Source organism: Falco peregrinus, chromosome 1 (genome assembly GCF_023634155.1).
Source record: "Falco peregrinus isolate bFalPer1 chromosome 1, bFalPer1.pri, whole genome shotgun sequence".
Lineage (NCBI taxonomy): Eukaryota > Metazoa > Chordata > Aves > Falconiformes > Falconidae > Falco > Falco peregrinus.
The window spans coordinates 122,893,930-122,914,923 of record NC_073721.1 but is presented as its reverse complement, the minus strand read 5'-3'; the positions used below and the strand labels follow the sequence as shown (position 1 = coordinate 122,914,923).

Below are 20,994 nucleotides of genomic sequence, written 5' to 3'. Positions count from 1 at the left end.
TGGAGCTTCTACAGCAGGAAAGAGAGCGCATCACAGGCAATCCCTTTCGTTACAACTGACTTGTGCCATGGGACTTCAATTAAAATCCAGACGAAGCCACTTTTAATCATTCTAATAAGAAAATAGTCTTTTAAAACTAGTATTTTTTAAACTGTCTACTTTTCTATGGTGCAGCCCATCGTGATGGTGGATGAGGTGCTAATTATCTGTCTTGGCTGCTTTCTCTGAGCACAAGGTTTGTTAATCTGTACTGTACCAGGCACCATAGGCTCTGATGTTTGTGATCAGTGGGCATTACTACCAGCTGTAATAAAGAGTAGAAGGCAAATGATCCTTTATGTTGTTAAAATGAAGAAAGACTTGCACAGTTCTCCCCCTTGGTACATCCCAGTACATTGGTACTTACACCATAACAGTATTATCTCAGGGAATATGTCTGCTACAGGATATTGCCACTTTAACCGCCTGAACTGCCTTTTAGTTCCAGTTTCAACTCAGTGTCAAAAATATTACCCCTGTTTAAGATTAATTTGTGACAAAATGTCATATTAATACAGCTATATTTCCCAGGGGATAAATATGAACTTTTGAAGAGCAGCCATGGCAGAGTGCTATATAGGACTATAGAGAATTATCAACAGGCTTTTGCTTTAGCAAATGTCATGCTACCAGAAGAATGGTGCAGTTTGTGGGCAAGTATAGTGTACAGATTCTTTTATTGTAAGAGTGAGGTTATGATATTTTCTTCCTATTAATCCATATCTCATCCCTAATTATATTAGCACCTTTCAGTGACAACTGATTAAGAATCTGGGGAGGAAACTGTCAGTTACCTATAAATCCATCAGCTTTGTATCATGTTTATTTTTGGCCTCTCAGCTATTTTGGGAGGCTGATGTTTACCTCGAGGTTTGTGCATTGTTGGTAGAATTACTTCTGATTTACACCAATGGGTGTGCAGTCACAGTTGAGCCCTATGTGATGCTGAGGACTTTACTTGTAAAGGGCTAAATCCAGCACCAGTTGTAAGCAACTGTAATTCCAGTGAAACCAATAACAGCTGCACCTGCATGTGCTAAGGCTGACTTTGGAACAGTTTATCAGGTATTCTCTTTGTACTGAAGTAGAATAAACTTTGTATTTCATTGCACCTTCGGTACCGGTAGTACGCCTTGGATATGTCTGAGCTATTGAAACCAAACTTCTTAACAGCCCTCAGATGTAAAGAAAGGAAAGATGAAAAAAAGTCCTAAAACTAATCTCTTGCCTCACAGCATTCCACCAAGATGACTCAGAAAATGACAAGGGAACCAAACTGCAAATTAGGCTCTAGTGTTTGTCGAAGACATTTGCCACCGGTAAAAATGAGTTATTGAAACAGTAAAGCTGAGGACTTCAGAGAAACTTTGATTGACAACAATAATTACAGCTATTCTTGTTCCTATAAGAAATACAGTGCAGGCTAGGCATAATAAATGTATGAAAATTATATTCTAAACCTGAACAGAAGTAGATGTAGGTCCAAACAGTTTAAGTGTCTTCTGTAGGAATTTCTGTGCATTTTTATGTGTTAGAAGTAGCCGTAGTTAGCAGGCAGGTGTGTAAATTTGCTTTACATGACTAGTCAGCTAATCACTGGATGTTTTCTGAATAAGCCTCTGTGAGTAAAGGCTGTCATGCATCAGTAGTGTTCAGTCCGGTGGAACACTTTGGGTTCCGTACTCCAGCCAGGCTTGCGTGGCAGTAGGGTCAGGCTGGGCATTCTGCAGAGCAGATGCTATTCATGGGACATTTCCATCTGACCTTTCTGTCCTGTCTGTGGAGGAGATGCCCAGTGACTGTTCAAGCCACATCCAGATGCTGGCAGAGTGGTCAAATGCTTTCTTTCGTACCTGAGGGCAACCCTGTGCTCAGCCTGAGCTTCCACAATATTCCTCAGACGCAAAGAGGAGATGGAGTTGAAGCACATGGTCTTCTGAATCCAAGTGCACCTTGGTGCCTCAGGTGGGGAACCACTGCAAAGTCCTAAAACTAGGAGCTCTTCTCTTGGCTAACCAGGCTTGCTCACATCTGATGCGTATGTGTTACCAAACATCAGACTTTTCTAGACAGTGCCTTAGAACAGGGATGCCTGCAAAAGGGTCAGGAGTACTCAAGCCTTAGATGTTCTTTCTTATGTGTCTGTATTTTCTAATGCTGTGGTGGACTAACACATGAGAATATAAAACAACGGTTGTTTTGTAGCCAGTAGCTTTTGCTTTTGTCTCCCTAACTCAATGTCTGCCTTCTCTTTCCTTCTCCTGCTGTTGCCATTTGTTACCACAAGACCCCGTATCCCTCCCAGCCCTCTCACACAGTGAAGGCAGGCTTGTAGCTGTACTCTGCTAGCAAGTGGCTTCGATTGCTCCACTAGATGTTTCTGCTATGAGAAGATCACTTTCCCTCTTCCCTGTCCTGATCTGAGGTCTGGATCCAATCTGTGACATCAGGCAGTGTGGAAGAAGGCAGCACTGTAGCTAACCCTTCTCACAAGGCCACAGCAGTGCCAAGAAAGTGGCTGTAGGCCAATGGTGGGTTTTATCGAACCTGTCAGATTGTGTTGCTGGGAGTTGTTCAGTAGGGTTAACATTCACAGGGAAAAGGAAGATAAGTTAGTCAATCCACAAGTGCCAAGAAAGAGTTAAATTAATGGGGGAAAAGGAAAAAAAAATCTTAATGCTGGAGAAAGATTACACTGGCTTACTTATCAGGTTCATGCTGAGCCCAGTCGTAATTGGAATGTACCCTTTGTAAAGTTTATTGGGTCCTGGGGCAGCTTGTTACTGAACCGGTCAATTAATCCATTTTTTTTTTTAATGAGTTAGGGGATTTCCTTTTGTGGAAAATCACCAGGAAACCTGACCAAATGCCCACAGCTTGGGGAAAGTGTGGCCTTAACATATAGAAAACCCTTCCTCCACAATTAGGAGAGGAAATAGACACCTCCCCTTATGGGCAGCATATTTGACCAATCCAGGGATAAAATAGATGGGATTTCACCATTGACTTGCAGGTTGTCGAGGGAGGATCACCATGAAACAAGATTACTTGAATGCAGCTTGGTGTTGAAGGAAATAAAACTGTTGAGTCTCCCTGCTGAGAGACAAATGATTTCCATTTAAAAACCTGTTTGTTCCATGCTGTAACTCCCAATGTAGCAATAATTAATGATATCAGAAGGTTACGAAAGACATTCTGTTGTGCTTGCTCTGTTCTAGGCATGAAATTGGATTAACATGAAGATAAACTTAGACTTTAAATCTGTTGAGGAAATCAGTAATTATGTCAAAATTCACAAATATTAATCTGTTTAAGTGTGTCAGGATACTGTTCATCTATCAGCAAAACATCCTGCCTTGTCGGAATTGTGTTGAAAGGTTAATTTCTTAAAATACTTGGATTTCCAATAACAGAATATTGTGAAGATGCAGCTTACTGAATAAATGCAAACAATCTCACCTCTAGAAACATGGTTATTTCTATTTCAGTGGCATCCAGCCAGTACCCTCTCATGAGGAAGAATCAGTTTGCAAGGTACTGAATAAACCCTTGGGCTCTGCTGTGGAGAGGTGACCACCCATGAAAACAACTGACATGAAAAAACCACAAGGTATGACGGTGCATACTTAATAAAAGTGCATCTTTGCTGCAAATGAGCACATGGAAACACGATTGGCTTTAAGGGCAAGCTATGAAGACAGTTACAAAGGCTCTGAAATTGTTAGGTAGAAATTCAGTGGGTGATTGGAAGGGGAAGGGACTCTGTACCTTACCTTCTCAAATATTTCATGAGTCCAATGCAGGCCCTGATTCTGCTGTGGCTAGTTTTAATGTACCTGCTGTAAAAAACACAGAGGTGACACAGCTGTATGACTGTGTGTAGTGATACAGTCTGCAACAAAGGCTGCTCAGGTGTAGCTTTGTTGCTACTGGTACTTGTGAGGTGGAAGCTCAGCTTGGTATGCCTACATAAATTGCAGTCATACCTTCCCATTGCAATTTAAATTTACCCTGAGGGAACATGTTATCTTTGAATGCCCATTTAATTAAGTAGCCTGGTAGTGTTATTGTATTAGAATAGAAAAAATAACTCAGTGCTAGATTCCCTTCCCAGTGGAAATGGAGGTAGTGGGCACCTGTATAAATCTATTAGGAATGGTCCTCAATGCCATCTGCCACAAAAAGTGCATCTAAAACCACTTGAGACTTAGAAATCTGTCTAGTGCAAGAAAATTACAGGAGTTTCATTCTTCCTTCCTTCATTTAAAAATGCAGGCTGAACATACCTTACAGAAAAGAGGAGGTTTCAAATCAGGGACATGGTTAGGAGGCCAAGAAAGCTGTATCTATAGTCATGTGTTGTTGGGGCATCACAGAGATGGTATCATTCAAAAGGCTGGCAAGTCTTTTAGTAAAGTTAGTTTGCTTTTTTGTGCAATGCTGTCAAAAAGAGAAGGTATTTGTAGTGTCAAGTGTGTAGCATGTGAAAAAGTGAGTTTTGCAGCTGCTGAATGTTAGGAAAACCTAAGCTGAAGGCTGACTTCAGTATTTTGCTGAGTAGGTCTTAAAGGAGATGAGATACCGCTATTCCAGAAAACTGGATTTTTGCACCCTTACAGAGAAAAAAGAAGTATAACAGGGAAATATTTTTACATATAATAACCATTTTTAATGTGTTCTCATAAATTTAAACCAAAAAAGCTTCATATATATATATATATATGCTGGCCATGTCTAGCCTCTTCACAGAAGTCTGTGGTGAAAAATAGTATTCAACCTCCACAGGTATTGCTGGTAGCTGTGAAGTGGTTTCTCAACACATCTCTTATTCTGCTTAACTGCACATAAAGCTATATCTTTTTTTTTCTAGTGTGGAACATCTGGTTGCTCTACTATAAAAAAGCCTTTCACTTTTTGGAAAACGTTTATCAAATCTCCTGCTTCTCTTCTGTTTTCTAGATGAGCTGTCATCTTAGTAAACATGAAGAAACAGGATATGAAGGCAGAGAGTGGCTCTGGATATATTTTCAACTCTGATGTAGGGATAGGCAGCACCCGTTCAGCAGGTCTGGTCTTTGCATTTAGCTCACCTGTGGACAGAACATGGCTTTTCTGTTTCCCAACTCAATGTGTTAAACCAACACAACTCTGTCCTGTGCTACGTGGCCTGTTAAGTTGGGTATTTCTGCACAGTGCTTGATATAGACATGTACCTGATATCATTCAGGTGCTGTGTGGCTGGAAGGACAAGGAAGCCCTGGCTTGAACTTTGGTGACAAATACAAAACATTCCTTGCTGTTGTTGACTTTAGTGAGTCCTACAAAGTGTTTGTGTGGGGAAATTTAAGTCTCTAACATTTATAAAATATATTTATAAAACATCCAAACTGCTTTATATGAAATTCTATGGTTACCACGTCAAACATAAAGATATCTCATTATTTTTCATTTTATTATGTATTACTTCTCTTTACCAATTTCTTCTTCATTTTTCCCTATGCCCTAACTGTTTTCTTTATCATGGGCTGCTTGCATGGGCTCAGCCATAAAATCATCTCTCTCTGAAAGAAACATCCTTCTATTTGTGTCTATTTTTTATGATGACTTTTACTTTGAATTTATTTAACAATACTTCTTTCTTTTCACTACATTGTAACTGCTCTTTCCTGTGTCATTTGGAACTGGCCAAAGTTGGCAGATCTCGAATTTCTTTTTTTCACTTTGAAATGTACAGATTCTTTCTCCTTCAGTGATAATGGCCATTGTGTTTCTTTAGAAATATTTTTTGGGGCCTATTATTTCTCAGCCACTTCAGTTGGCAAACTGAAGGCTTGGAAACAAATTAGCTTGGATGGCAGCCCAAGCTGTCAAAATGAGCCTTCCATTCATTACTGAATCATCCACCTCCTACATTTAGATCTTCAGCCCCACTTTTCCAGTAAGCTTCTCAGTTGAGTTCTTGGAATTTTTTTTTTCCTGTCACTTTTGAACTCACTACTCCAGTCTACTTCACTTACGACCACACAGCAAAGCTACTTCCCCATTATCTGAAAGTAATGAAGTAATAACGCCAGTCTAGAGGGCACAGCTGGTCATCATTTTTGGTAGAAGACATTAAAATTATATTTTTCTCACATATTATTTCTCTATGAGTTACCTGAGGCTGAGGCCTTGATCACTTTGTCAGGCAAGAAATTCCAGGTAGGAAAACTGATTCCTACATGGGTATCATTAAAATTGTATTATTAGCCTTGCTCTGAAATGTTCTGGGGATGAGGTAGGAAGGTCTCATATACCTTATATATTTATGTCCCTGAAGTATTCTCCCCCACGTCTTTCTGGGTTTTGGGGTTTTTTTGTGTGAGTTTTTTTCTGCTTTTTTTTTTTTTTCTCGCTGTCTTTTTCAACAAATATTTTCTCCGAGGAGTGTATCTCTTGGAAATACCACATAGCAGCTTTTTTTTTCTCTTCTCACTTGATGTCAGTGTGGACTTTGTTAAGGAAATTTTCAAAATGAAATGTTTTGGTTTTGGACAAGAATATTTTTTTCCCTATTATTTTAGCCAACTTTTTCGTATTTCGATTTCAAACAGTATATTTAAAATGCATATTATTTATCTTTTTTATTAAAAGAAATATCCTGATAGTGAAAGGTAGCTAAGAGAAGTTAAGTAGTTTGAAGGTTCCAGGACTATGTGGAAATAAGCTGGACTGTGTTGGGGAATTTGTAGAGGAGAGCAGTATACTTGCGGAGCCATATCCTTGATGCTCTTTCTGTGGGGTAGGCAAGGAGAGCTGGTGCAGAGCTTGCTACATCTTATCCCATCAAGCTGACATGGTAACTCTGAGTTACTATCTACAGTATCTCTAAGCTGTCTTTCTGAGGAGAAATTGTGCAGGAAAGGCAAGCAAGAAGCCTTTAGATTTCTATGGAAAATTTCTCACAAGACCTATGAAATTACCCTTGGTTCTGCAGTGCAATGCTTACTGACTGAAATCTAGCAGAAGGGAGAGAGAAGCAAATTTCTTGGCCGAAACCCATGTTCTCAACATGTATAGTGTTAATATTAGAGACTATGGAGAAATTTCCACTGGTGATGTAGCTGTTGGGATGAGATGTACAGGAAGGAACAAGTGTCAAACCTTGTAAGGTTTTAGAAGATAAAATTAGAAAAAATGCATATGTATGACAGAACGTGAACTTTAGTCATTCAATACAGGGTTTGGGGCTGGTCCAGAAAAGGTCTTAGATTTCTTGATGGAAAAGGTCACAGCTTTCCTTCTCACTTATCTCTAGAATCACGCATGCCCCTCCAGTCTGAATATGGAACAGCACTAATTAGGACTTGGACAATAAAAGCCTTGGCCAAAGACCACAAGGACTTCACAGACCTGCAGAAATGGGGAGAGCTGGGGAAGATTACTAGGCTGTGTAACGGTCTAAAGAAGGTACCTATTTCCTTGGCCACCCCTATCTTGTTTTGCTCTCAGGCAGCTGCTTTGGAGCTGTACTCTTAATTCAGGCACTTGCTGATCTTCCTAAGCCCAGGCTGGGCCCATAACTCTAGCAATTCTACTTCTGCTATGGTTGTCAAGAGGGAAGTGAAATATAAGCTGGAAAACTGCTTTTAAGTTTTAGATTCACAGTTCAGTTGTAAATAACTGCTGCTGTCCACAAAAAAATCAGCATCATAATGGCATGAGGTGAACGGAATAATGCGCAAAGTGTAATAAACCTTGATTTTTCAAATAACAGAATTCTTGATATATAGTAAAAGCAGATCATGAAGAAACAGCCTTTTCAACTATATCTAGCATGTGCGTCTTCACCAACCACATAGGAAGTAATTCTATCATGTGCAGGGATGGCACCCTTGAACCAAGAGCTGAAAGCACGAGGTGTTCAAGGACATCCACAGGCTTCTTACTGTCAATGGCAGTAGAGTTATTCACAATGTGGCCTGAAACAGGTACAGCATCAAGGCAGCAAGAGCTTGAGGTTTTTCTGATTCTGTCATCGGGTGAAAACAAGTGTATTGACGATCAAATTGACAGGGAGAAGAAAAGCACAGCAGGGCACACATGGGTTTTCTGTGATGTATTTTGTAAACTGCATTTTGTCATTTTCTAAGACATTCTCTACTATGCCCACATAAAGATGGATACCCCCACAACTGAGTTAGCAAGGAAAACTTGATTGCTGTTGCATTTACTGAGATGAAACTTTATCTTCTTTTTCCTTAACCAATTTTCTGGAATTCTGACACAATTATAATTCTGTTACAAAAATATTTAACTGGAAGATTTTATAGGATCGCACTTCTAAGCAAGGTAAGTCTATTTCCCTTTCTGGTATGTAAGAATGTTGCCTCCCAAATTAAATAGACATTTAGCATAAATACACTGTGGTGATTATTGCAATTCAGGGACTACCGATTTCCTTTTTCTCTGGCTTTCCTGGTGTGCAGTTCGTTGTGTTTCCACACTTGTGGTGGTGAATTAACTCCCTGTGGATAATATAGCTTCACTTGCAGCAGATGTCAAGACTCTTAATCAGAATTTAAGTAGCCTCAATTACATTTACCTTAATTCACTTTGGAAGTGAAGTAAGTTAAATTGAATTAGGCTTACTTTAATTCTGAATAAGTATGTCCACACAGATATTCAATGTATCTTTTGCTAATCTGTTCAAAAAATTAATTCCGATTCTCTTTGCAATTGCTCTCTAAAGTACAGATATAGTCTGAGGATGCTGGAGACAATGAGTAGGCAGGGGATAGACGGTGCTGAGTATGAAAGCAATGGTTGAGAACATTTGGGTGTAAAGGGTTGAGTTTTAGCCAAAAAAGATGCTTGAATGAACATAAGACACTGTGCTTGGCTGGGGACTGCTGGTCAGGAGGTGGAGGCTAAGTATAGCTCTGATGAGTGCAGTTCTATAGCAAACAAGAAATTTATTTGGCCACAATGCACAAAAGTCTGGATCTTTTTGTGCCTCCTTAGAATGAAATGTATTCACATAGGAGCTGCCTTATGTCAGGGTTCACAAAGCAGTCGTCTCTACAGGATGCCACGGCGATTAAGATGGTTCAAATTATATATGTATAGACAGACATGCTAAATGAAACCAAAAATGTATCTGTTGCTTTATCTGTTCGCAACAGTGGCCAACAACAGAGCTTCTGAGGAGAGTAAAACTATGACACTAATTCCTTGGTGCATTCTGCTGGCATAAGTTAGCAGGGGCTCAGGATTTCCTGAGCCAGAAATGGAGTTTTAGTGCAATTATTAATTGTTCATAATGGAGTTTTCCCACGATCGCTGGGCACTTTAGCACTTTACTGAAACAGAAGTGTTTACTATTGCCTCTGTGGTTTCTATCATTTGTATTACGTACCATCATTTGCATGTAGAATGCAGTTTTGGGATTAACCCCGCAGGTACGTGGCCAGTGTGACCATTTCCTATAAGTCACCATCAGCAAGCAGCAAGGATAGCTAACCTAGGTTGTTCTGGCAACCTGCATAAAAATTGGTTATGAGTGTCCACATTTTGTAGCCCTCTCTTGCGCAGTAGGCCCTGTACGAACTCATGATCAGAAAACAGCTTTACCCTGAAGAGCTTACAGCATAAACAGACGCGAGAAGTGACCTGCCTGCAGCCAGAGAACAAAGGGGAAAATACAATGTTAGGTATGATTAAGTGAGAAGTAGACAGCAAAATAGAAAATGGTCTTATGAAACTTTCAAACTTATGATCCACCCGTGTCTTGAACAAGTTTACAGTCCTGATCATCCTCTCCAAAAAGGAATGGTAGTAAAAGAGAAGATACAGAGGAAAGCAGCAAGGTTAGTAGAGTTAGTAGAGTGAGTAGAGTTAGAAAATGATTTTCCTAGAAGAGATTAAATAAAGTAGGGCAGTTCATCTTGGAAGAGAGACAAGTAATACAGGTGTGTGTAAAGTCATAAATGACATGGGAAAAGTGAATTGGAAATGACTATCCCTTGGTATAACACAAGACTAAAGGGGCAATGAAGGGAATTTTCAGGCAGCTACTTTAGACCAGAACAAATAGAAGTGCTTTTTCACGCAGTGCATAATTCAGTTGTGGAACTTATTGCTGACAGATATAGATTCAAGAAGCAATTAGACAAATTCACGGAAAATAGGTCCAGCAGGGGCTATTAAACATGCTGATGCAGATGCAACCTCTGGCTCAGGAAATCCCTAAATGGCAGATTGCCAGAAGCTGGAAGGTGGAAGGAGGATCACTCTAGGCCTGACATGCTTTTCTGTTCTTTCTTGAGTAACCACTTTGGGTTGCTACATAGTGTGGGTTTTAGGCCTCGATGGAAGATTGTGTTTCTTGGGCTTTTATTTATCCTTTTTTGGACATTGCTCATATTCTATGTATTATGTCATTTAATTCCCTTTCCTTACAGGGCTGTGTTATATTTTTGGGATTTGATGTTTGACAGTAGTTGAATTGTACAGTATGAAGCATGAAGTATCAGCCTGCTTTTGTGACAGTACAGTAATGCATAAGCCACCATAAGTAACCCTGTGGCAAAACACACAGATTCCACATCCCCATCCCTGCCCAAATGGATGAATGGGGAAGATTAGCATTTCAGCACTTACAGAAAGTTACACATTCCAGGGTCTGGTAGAAAAAGGGAGGGAATGAATTCCAGAGTACCTGCCAGTAGACCTTCATCCTTTTAAACCACTTTCAGATTAACAGTCACTGGTGAGACTCTGACCAGTGTGTCTAGCACCATTATAAAGAAAGATTCTGCATTTCTAGACTGCTTTGCCTTGCATAATTTCCAATTGTAGAAACCTGTGGATTACTTCATTTCCATCTGTAGAGGCTGAATTAAGCCAGAGAGATTGGTTTGCTGGAATAATGTCTCTGAGCAATGGAGAATGGCAGGGAAGTGTGGCCCCTGCCACAGCTGTGAGATAAGAATAAGCAGCACCAGGTACAGTCACGGAGATACTGAGGCAACTGCCGCCTCAACACTTCTTGCACAACATCAAGCAAATCCTCTGTCCTTCTAACAAACTGGTTCCCAAGGTTGAATATACCTCTGTATGTTCAGCTGCAGAAGGGCCGCAGCTTCATCCCTTTTTCTGCCTTTTTATTTCTTTTGGGATAGGGCTTCACAGAGCTCCACAAAACCCACCGACTATAGACCAATCTACTTGGTACTCTTATTAATGCTGTATTCATGTTCTGATTCAGCCTTGAATGATACCCCACTGATTCAGGGGGGAAATCTTTGTCTTTTTCCTTCCGTGACTAAGAAATGGCTCATGTTGTATTGAGCTCACAGATTCTCTTTGACTGTAAGTATAACCTTTCAGTGTGAGGCTATTGGTGCAAGTGAAATCAAAAGGACTTCGTGAAAGTGTCTTAACAAGCCAGCAGCACGATCATGTGAGTTGTCACCTATCTTCCAGTCAGCCCGAGCTTGGCCAAGTACTTATATATTCCAGAAGGCTGCTTAAAAGGTGATTTCAGGCACACTGTGCTTTCCGATTATTTGCACAGAATAATTAAAACATTATTTTTGCACTTCTGGAGTGTTTGTCCCTAACACTGCCTAAACAGATGGCGTACCTTTTGGGTTTTTTTCTCCTTAATCCAAACGGGGTAGATTAGGAGTCACACTGTGATAATTCCTGATTACAATAAGTATGAAGAATTGTTAAAGACGTGTCATTGTAGCGAGTACCTCATAAGTGAGAGGCTGTGGGCAAACAGACCTCAGTCTGTGTAAAGACCACAACAAGTAACTTGTGTCTCAGCATTCCTAGTGCTGCTCAACATGAGTGCCAGCCTGCTTGTGCTGCCTCTGACTCATCCTGATGCTCACCTGGATTCCTGCTGCTGAAAGGGACCCTCTTTCTGTTCACGGCAGCATGTGTATTGCTCACCAAGGTGGTCTGCCATTGTCTGTATGCAAGTTACTTTTCCAAGGACTCAGGTGGTACTGCAGCCAGTTGAGGGGTTAACACACTGCCCTTGGAACTTTTCTCCTGGACAAATCTCTGCTTGTACTTCAGCCTGTCTTTCTGGGGCTTCATGAGCATTAATGTGTCAAATGCTGAGTCTGTCAAACTATCAAAGTGTGGGTTTCCCCCCTTGTCTCAACCCAATCAACAAAACTAATTTGGATCAAGAAAAGAAATGTCTTCAAATATTACAGAACTAAAGCAGCAGAGTAAGGATGAAGCTGTCCTGGAGAATGTATAGAATAAATAAATACAAATTCAGAGTGTTGCTTGCCTTTTTTTTTAAACCTTCTTTTTTAAAAAGCTCTCTAAAGCTTTATTTCTTTTGCTTATTATTATTTAATTAAAAAAAAAAAAAAGGGCAAACCCCCTTCTCATCACAGCCTCCTGAAGAGAAAAACCACAAGTGCTCAACTGACTTTGCAAAATGAAAACAGTTGATGCCCGGGGCCTGCTCTAAGTGTGGGAGAATAAGAAAAACTAAATCCAGGATAGATAAAAGCCAGACACCTGCCATATGCATGAATCTGTTCCTCAGGGAGCCGGTACTTGCCACTCTATACCTGTGCCTGTATACATTGGCCTGCCTTCACCCCTGAATGCTGCCAACATTCACGTTTTTGTCATCTAAAAGCTGTTGTTCTTTTTGAGTTCTGTGGCTATAGCACTAAGGAAGAATTAAAAGCTTTTCAGTAACTATATAAATGCCTAAGCCAATCAATAAATATTGGTTTAAATGAGTGTTAGGTGCCACACAAGCGGTTGTGTTGTGAACTGGAAAGAAAAAGAGAAGGCTTGGGAGATGCAGGGCTCTTCCCCCAGGAGGTATCCAAGTGTACTTATTTTCCTATACTTTTAGCTTTTATAGTGTAAATAAGCACCTAAATTACTTTAAAAAGCTGAGCTTGTATTAATGTAATAGGAAGAGATGCTAGTATCTGTATGAGGCTGCTGCTAGAACCTCGTTAATAACTGACCCTTTTCCAGCTAATCTCCCTGTTTTTCAGCGTTTCAAATAGTGATAGTGAGGGCCAGTGACTTTTCAGAGATCCCACAGTGGGTTAGTAGTAGGACTGTAGAAAGAACCCAGACCCATCGGTTCTGAGGTCAGAGCACCACATGCTGTTTCTTTTCAGGCTGGCTGTTGATTTGAAATACAATATTTACTAGTAACTAGGCAGTCTGAATGTGGCAACTTACAGGACAATGAGCTACGTAAAAGCAGTCTGTAATGCGTTCTGCCCAGTTCGAATGAATTCACTTTCTGTATTGTTTAGAGAACTGAGTATTTTCTGTCCTTACATGAACCCTGTCAGATCCCAAAGGGAGCTACTGAGAACAGGGAAGAGGGATTGAGCTATCAGACACAGGCTCTTTTGCAGTGTAGGGTGAAAAAGTAGCAGATATGTGTGGTGCGTGTACAGGAATGAAGGTGCCCATTAGATTAATTAAGGCCAAAAATGTATTGTTTTCCTGCCTTGGGAGAAAGTGCTTGGGGAAGGAGGCAAAGGAAAAAAGCTTGGTTCTCATGGGTGCTGCGGCACACTGAAGAGAGGAGGCATGGATCTCATGGTGAGACAGGGGTGACTCAGAGAAGGCTACCAGTAAAAGAATTTCCAGTTCTGAGGCTCTGTTCTCAACAATTCAGCTGGTTTGCACATTGCAATAATAATTATTGTTTATTAGGAGCCTATCCATCAACTGATGCCTCAGGTGCCTATTGCAATTAGGATATAAAACAAATTGGGCTGCTGCACTCAATAAAAAGATTTTTTAAAATCTGTTTCTTTCAGAGCAACTATGTGACATCAAAGTCATTCTAAGGTTAAGTGGGAAGGATTCCTGGGAACTGAGGTTGTAGAAGTGTATGTACAACAGTGTCTTTCTCCAAATACAGCCAGTTTGAGGCTTATCCCTGGGCTTATTAAGGCAGAAAGGTATGGAAAGTGTTTGAAGACTGGAAGCATATCTTAGTGCATGCCCATTAAATGCCTGAGATGTGAGAACCAACTTTTTAAACTCTACTTTCATGATCATCAAGTCTCTGACAGGTCAGTGTTTAGTCTATTATCTTATCAGCTAGTGGCTACATATTCATCGGAGAGAGATGAGCTGTCCATTATATGTATTTTGTACTTTTATGATGAAAGATAATTTGTGTAAAAGCATCCAGAGCGTAGGCATTTTGGGATGCTTTTAACATATCAAAAGAATCTGATCTGTATCTGTCTTTTTTTCCTCTAGCCAAATTATTCACCAAGAATACTGATTCTTTTATTTCCTTTCCATTCCCTTTCCACACAGCCTGTGTTAAACACCTACTTTTTTATGTTTTATATAAGGGTAGCAGAACAGGGAGTGGAGGGTAGGACACAAAACAAAGAAATAGAAATAAGTGCCTCTTGGATTATCTTTTTAAAATTTTATTCTGATTATTTCCTGCATTACAATAAGACATTTTTTCTTCCCTCTATAATTTTTTCCCTAATGTTCCCTCATATTTGCCAGACTGGGAAGATTTAAAGGAGCAAAACAAACAATCTGGAAGAGACTATGACTTCTTTATAAACCTCTACTTTGTTATTAGTCTTATTTTGAATGAATTAATCTTGGTATGTGTCTCTAGTTATGCAACAGAGAGGATGCTTCTTTAGCTACCAGATGGAAAGCTTGGAAGCAGTGTTATGTGGTCAAGCGGGCTAGGTCTTGGGGTTGCAAATCTCATTTTTCTGGAGATGTTTTTGAAACCAGAGCAGTTCAGAATGATGTTCAGCCTTTTGAATCATGTGGGATGTTGGACATGTGCTGCAATAAATTCTCTGACCAGGGAAAGGTGTTATTTGACTGGGAAGCTGTCTTCTACCCTTCCTTACTTTCCATGTGTGCAGTGGTCATACCCTGTTGCCATGGAGTTGTAGCAGGCTGGTCTACTTATTTTTGCAAGCCTCTCAAACTTTCAACCCTTTTCAATTTGCCAATCTTCCCCTCCCCCTTTTTCTTCTTGGACAGGAACTCTTGAATTTAACCCTTTTGACAGCTTTCTTGCCTTTTTTTTTTCTTTTTCTTTTTTTTTTTTAAAGTTAGATTTCATAGATGTACTTCAAAGGGAGCCGTGGATGCTCAGGGCTCAGAAGACCAGAGATTAAAACCACCATATAAAAGATCTAGAAAGGTACAGAGCATATTAGTCTGGTAATGATTTTTTAATGGTTATTGTATTTATTTTCAGATGTTTTACAGGGCATGTACAATATGTATAATATGTTGTCTTGAAACAGACAAGTGTCTTGCTCCCATCTACCATAGGTATGGCTGATATATGGCTTTACGTAGCAAGGGAATTCATAGAAGCAAGCTTCAAGTGTGTGTTTGTGTTCAGGGTCTTTGTGTTTTAAGAAAATGCTTCATGCTCTTATAGCACCTTTCACTTCCAAGGGCTTGCACCTGATCTATCAAGATGAGGAGTAACTACCCGATTATAGTCAGAGATTTATGACAGTATAAATCCATGGCAAGATCAGGCGCTGGCTCAAAGAGCTGAGTTTCCCCAACAACCTTTAACTGCAGTTTGCAGCAGCTGGTCAGGCAAAAGAAGTAGTTTCAGTGGAAATAAAGGAGAATACTGAACCTGCTCTACTCTAGGTCCTTCCCTGCTCTTTCCCCTCTGATTTGGGTTCACACGGTGTTTTTCCTCAGTCTCATCTTCCCACTGTGTCACTTTGCTTCATTTCTGAATTCTGCTGCTCCTATTTCTGCATTTCTTGACATTTGCCTTTGCAACTCAGTTTGCCTCATCCTTCTTCTCCCTTCATAAGTTTATCATTTCCCAAAGATGCAGTTGTGCTGCTTAGACTGCTACCTAGGCAGTGTTCACCCTTGCTCTCCCCCACTGATGTATTACTGTGTGAAGCCTAGGGTGTGTTACATAGCTTTTCCTATACCTCTTGTTGAATTCAATCTGTTAGTCATTGACCTTATGGGATTGTGTAAGGTTTTGGCCTGGCTTCTCCAATTAGTATCTTCTTTCAGAGAGCCATCCATCCATCAGCACAATTAAACCAGCTCTTCTTCCCATTCCAATCAGAAGGAAAGGTGTTCCTATCATCCAATAAATGCTTGCTTTACATGCAAAAGTGCATGTCTGCATTTTGCCTTCAGTAAATAGTGCTGCATTTTTAATGAGCTTGTCCCTAAGTAACAGATTGTGCCGCCAAATGATTTAAATTTCTGTCTTTTCAGATTCTAAAATAAGTTTTTGCTGACTTTTTGTTGGTAATGGCTGAAGGGGATGGTTTTCAAAATATGCATGGCTAGCACCAGCTGAAGATTGCTTTTTATTTTACCCATGCTGAGTGTGCTGGCTCTTTTCTCTCATTTATCCCAGGGAAGCTTGTTTAAATGTCCCTTGCATACTGTAATTGAATCCACTCTAGGAACTCACGCTTGTAGCATCTTTCTCTGGGCCTCTGGAACTTCCTGAGGGTGAAAATATGCGTTTAATGATGAACTTTGCAGTCTGAAGCCTTGTGTGAGAGACTACCCAAGGAGTAAGACAGAAAATATGTTGATATGCTCCATTTAAATTCAAGAGGTAAATGAGGGCACCATGGGTCATGGTGATAGGTGTCAGCTTCAGGCTGAAATGCTCAGCTCGTTGGCTCAGCAGTTTAAACAATGGCATATGCGGAGCCTCCACCTATTGCTTGTTCTGAACGGAGAAATTGGTATGAAGAGAAACATACTCTTTTTAGTTTCTGAAATAGATTTGGTAGTGTAAAATCCCAAGGGTGTAATGGTGCTTTTTGAATTAAACTCATAATCAGTGACTTGATTCTATTCACATATTAGGTTGTGTGTCCAACTTTCCAGCTGATGCTACTCAACACACTTTAATAAAGCCAGTTGTATTTCATGGATGTCAGCAAAGCCATACTGGCTTCTGCTTTTTAAGAATCCACTCCCACATCCCTCACAAATATTTCGTTGTAAGCCTCGTAATACGGAAAGATATTTTAAGATTTGGTTTCAAAATAGGGAGCTAGAATGGTTTGGGGTGAAATACGAGAAGAAATTGTTTTCAGGGAGACTGTGCACAGCTGTATAACCCTAATGTTATGCTCAAAAGATGTGAGGCCTCAGAAGAACAGCTTGTCATCTGAAGCCAGTGTGAATACATGAGGCTGGGATGTAACAGAAGGAAGCAGAAAAGTGTAGCATTAATTTTATGTTTCATGGTGGTAATGGCTAGTTCAGTTTCAAAGTGAGGAAGAACTGAACCTACTCATAGACACACGACATATGGATCTGACCTGGCAGAATACTGTAGCCTGATCAGGTTTCTGGCATATACGAGAAACTCTGGTATGAGATTGGAAGAAAGTCTTGAACAAGTTGCCTCCTGGGAGAGCTGAGGATGGCCAGAATGAAAGAGGGGGAAGTGGAGAGAAAAAGAAAAGTAGTTGTGCAAGGTGCTGAATGTGAAAACAATAAACTTTGATGTGATGAGCACTGGCTAGGAAGCAGAAGGATCTGAGGATGGCAGAGAAGGTAGGTGACTCTGGATAAATGGACTAGAGGGGATGAGGGCACAAGCCTGGAGGGGAGAAAGCTTCAGTGAGATGAGGCGTGAGATGACTAAGCCTTGGCTGAAAGGCTTCAGCATTATAAATTGGGCAGGAAGATTTAATGGCAGCTTTGACCTCTGGGAGAAGAGGGAGGAAGAGCTAAAAATGCCTCTAAGAGTAGAAGTCTGTGAGAAGGACTTCGCCACTGGCAATGTGGAAAGGAAGGAGAAAATGCATTAACTGCCCCTAAAGGCTAACAGTTCAGAGGCTGAAATTCTGAGCGCACACAAGCAGGTGGGGGGAGCAAGCACCGACTGCCCCATTAAGCCCCTCTGGATCTGGTGCAGCGCATGGGGGGTGCATAGCTTTTCCTGCAGCGGGAGGAAGGGGTCACACTTCTACCAATTCAGTGTGCCAGCTAGAGCTTGCTAGAGAGGTGGGAAGTAGGTATTTTAAGGCTAAAGTGAATTACTTCTCCCAGAGCAAAAGGGGATGTCAGGGAAATAATGTGGCTCTCCACGTTGCCAATTTACCGTGCGGTACACCTGAAGGATGTTGTCTTATCTATTGCCCTTATCTCATCCAAGGCTCTGCCCTGGAGCTCTTTCTAGCCTGGCTAGCTAGCGCCTGGTCGCGTAGAAGCAGACTGCAGCCTTTCAGGGCTGGATGCAGCTGCGGTGTTTGTGGGGAAGCTGTGCCGAGGCACAGGCTTTCCTCTATTGTGTATGATACTGTGGTCCCTCCTTTCTTTTCTTTTCACCCCTTCTGGTTAAACCTGGTCCTAGTTTTAAAGCTCTAAATCTGCTCTGTGATTTGATATTTGAGAGGCATCCTCATCCCCATGCATTGCTGCATTGTGCTGTGCGGTGCGGCCCCAAGAGTGTGCATGTGGGAAAGATGTTCTCTGGAGAGGCCTTGGGAACTCTCTTCTCCCCTTATGGCACATGGCACCACCTGGAATTTCTGGCTTCTGGGGTCACTGCAAACCCTATCTTTTTTTATTTTTTTTTTTTTTTAAAGGGTTTTGTGGCTCTTTAATAGACCACATGCAATGCATAGAATAGGATGGCAGATCTGAGGAGGAGACTAAGGTTGGCCTAAGGACCTTAAACTTTGTGTGCCTTTTTGGTATGGATATACCAGGCTGTGACTATAACAAAGCTATAGATCCCTTTTTCCTGATCCCTCTCCAGATCTGGTGTGTTTGCTCAGGTTCACATGGGCCAGGGGCTGCTCCTCACCTTCTTCCAAAATGCACCACAGCATCTGCATCTGTCCTGCCCAACCTGATACACCTCTGCAGGTGGTGCACCTGCAGCCTGGTACACCTCAGCACTAATTTTCAGTACACCCGTTGTCAGTCTAGGTCTTTTAAAGATCAAAAATTTGATACCCACAATTCATCAGTGCTTTCAAAATTCTTTGCCAGATGGCTTTATAAATGCAAGGAAATAAAATGATAAATGTCAATATGGCTATGGTGAAAATGTGGCTGTTGAGGGATATTAAAAGGATGGCATTTCACAGGAACTCTCTCACACTCCTTTTTTCTTTTCTAACAATGCCCATTTTTTTCAACAAGCCACTTTCAAATATGCAGACATTGAAAGATCCTGGGTTAAATTTATCCCTTCCACAACTCCACGGACTTCAACGGTGTTGCACCAACACTTCTCCCATCTTTTGTAGCTGATTAATTTATGTTCATTTCACTTCTCTGGTGCCAATGAAAGAATTTAATAGATGCTTATTGTTCCCTGCAGATACCCCCACTCTGTGTGGAGAGGCATCAAGCTCTTCTGGGGGTTGGCATTGTTGTTCTTTCTCTTTTTTATTTCCTTCATGTAACAGAAAGAGATTACACCAGGGGAGCTAACTGTGTACTTGGCTTTCCAGGGAATTCAATACACGCCTGCAATTAACCTGCATTGAACTGGCCATTGGATGTTGCTATTCCTCTACAATAAACACAGATGGTAGCCCGTTTTGACTGGGTATTTGTATACTGCAGGTTGGCACAGCTCAAGTCAAAATAAATACAATTTCCAGACGGCACAGATCTTTGCCTTTCCTTTCTGGTTTTTTGTCAAAGGAGGGGGAAAAATCTGAATAGCATCCAAAAAATCTTGTTTTTTGGCCCCCCATATAAGTATTTTGCCTAAAAGCTGAAGTTGATTTCAGATCTCAGCCCTATCAGTCTGTCAGGGAGACAGTAAAAGGGGAGAAAAATTTTAATCAGGATTTAGCAGGGAAAGTAATTCAGTGGGAGGGAAAGAACATTTTGAATTGCACTTAATATCACAAGCTCTTATCTTGCTAGTGCTTGGAACATCGCACAGCTTTACTCCTCTCATGGGCAGCTTGAGTTCTGTGGATTAAAATAAGATTTGGAGGTTTGTGGGTGAAAATACATCTTTATGTGTTTCTCAGTCTAGAAAGTGAACAGATTATGTTCCAACTGGAGCAGTTTTTTCTTTACTTGTTTGGGGAGGGAAGGCTGTGGGTTGGAATGAGCACCTCATTAGCTATTAATTATTTTCCTCATTCACAAAACCAAGAGGTTTCTTCTTTTGCCAGAAGTGGGTTGTCTGTGGGAAAACTTCAGCTCTGGGAAGATTTAAAAAAATAAAATAATAATAAAAAAGCACTGTTGTTAAGTTTAAAGAAATTGAGCTAAGAATATAAAAAATCTGCCACCAGGGTCAAACTTGATGCCATGTGTATTTTTTATTTTTTTTTCATTAAAGGAGTGCAGATTTTGAGCCCGAGCTATTATTTCAGGTGACTTGAGGCCCTCCGGGGGCAGCAGTGAAATGGAAAAGAGCACAGCAGCCTGCTCTTGGAACTGATGCTCACTGAATCTGAAAGGTCATGTCATGTTTTCTGGCAATTGACTCAATGGGTTTGGATTCTACAACATAAGGTCGGGCCGTTTTCACTCAGCACATGTTTACTGGGGAATGTGCCTTCCAGTTGTTTTCACATTGACCTTATTACCCTGCCACACTGATGAGCCTGGCACAAAAACTACTTTTTGTATTGCTGTATGCACCACACTCCCTTTCCCGCTCCCCACAATGTTGTTACTTTGGGCTGCAGATGGAGGATTTGGTGTATGCATTTCCCCCGCTCCTAACCCCCTGCTTTCTGTGCCTCGTTACAACAGAGCTGTGCAGAAGCCCATTGACTGCGCACTTTGGAAGGACAAGAGGGTGCAGTGGGATTGACTGACATTTGGTTCCCAGGTGTTGCGATAGGAGAGGAGGCACGGGCTCTGGACTGTAGAATCAAGCAGGAGGGTTTGCATCATTTGATGTACTAGCCCTTCTCAGTGCTTCTGCACTAGATGTGGCCGAGTTGGATGGTTGCT

At 41.0% G+C, this 20,994-nt stretch overlaps 1 long non-coding RNA gene across 1 annotated transcript in view; it reads left to right on the top strand.

Moving 5' to 3' along the window:
- Positions 1-20,994, top strand: part of LOC114013568 (uncharacterized) — a 73,310-nt gene that overhangs the window by 10,573 nt on the left and 41,743 nt on the right. Inside the window, exons 2-3 of the long non-coding RNA XR_003556614.2 lie at positions 3,528-3,649; positions 7,337-7,488. This is a non-coding gene — a long non-coding RNA (uncharacterized LOC114013568). The remainder of the gene's footprint in view (positions 1-3,527; positions 3,650-7,336; positions 7,489-20,994) is intronic.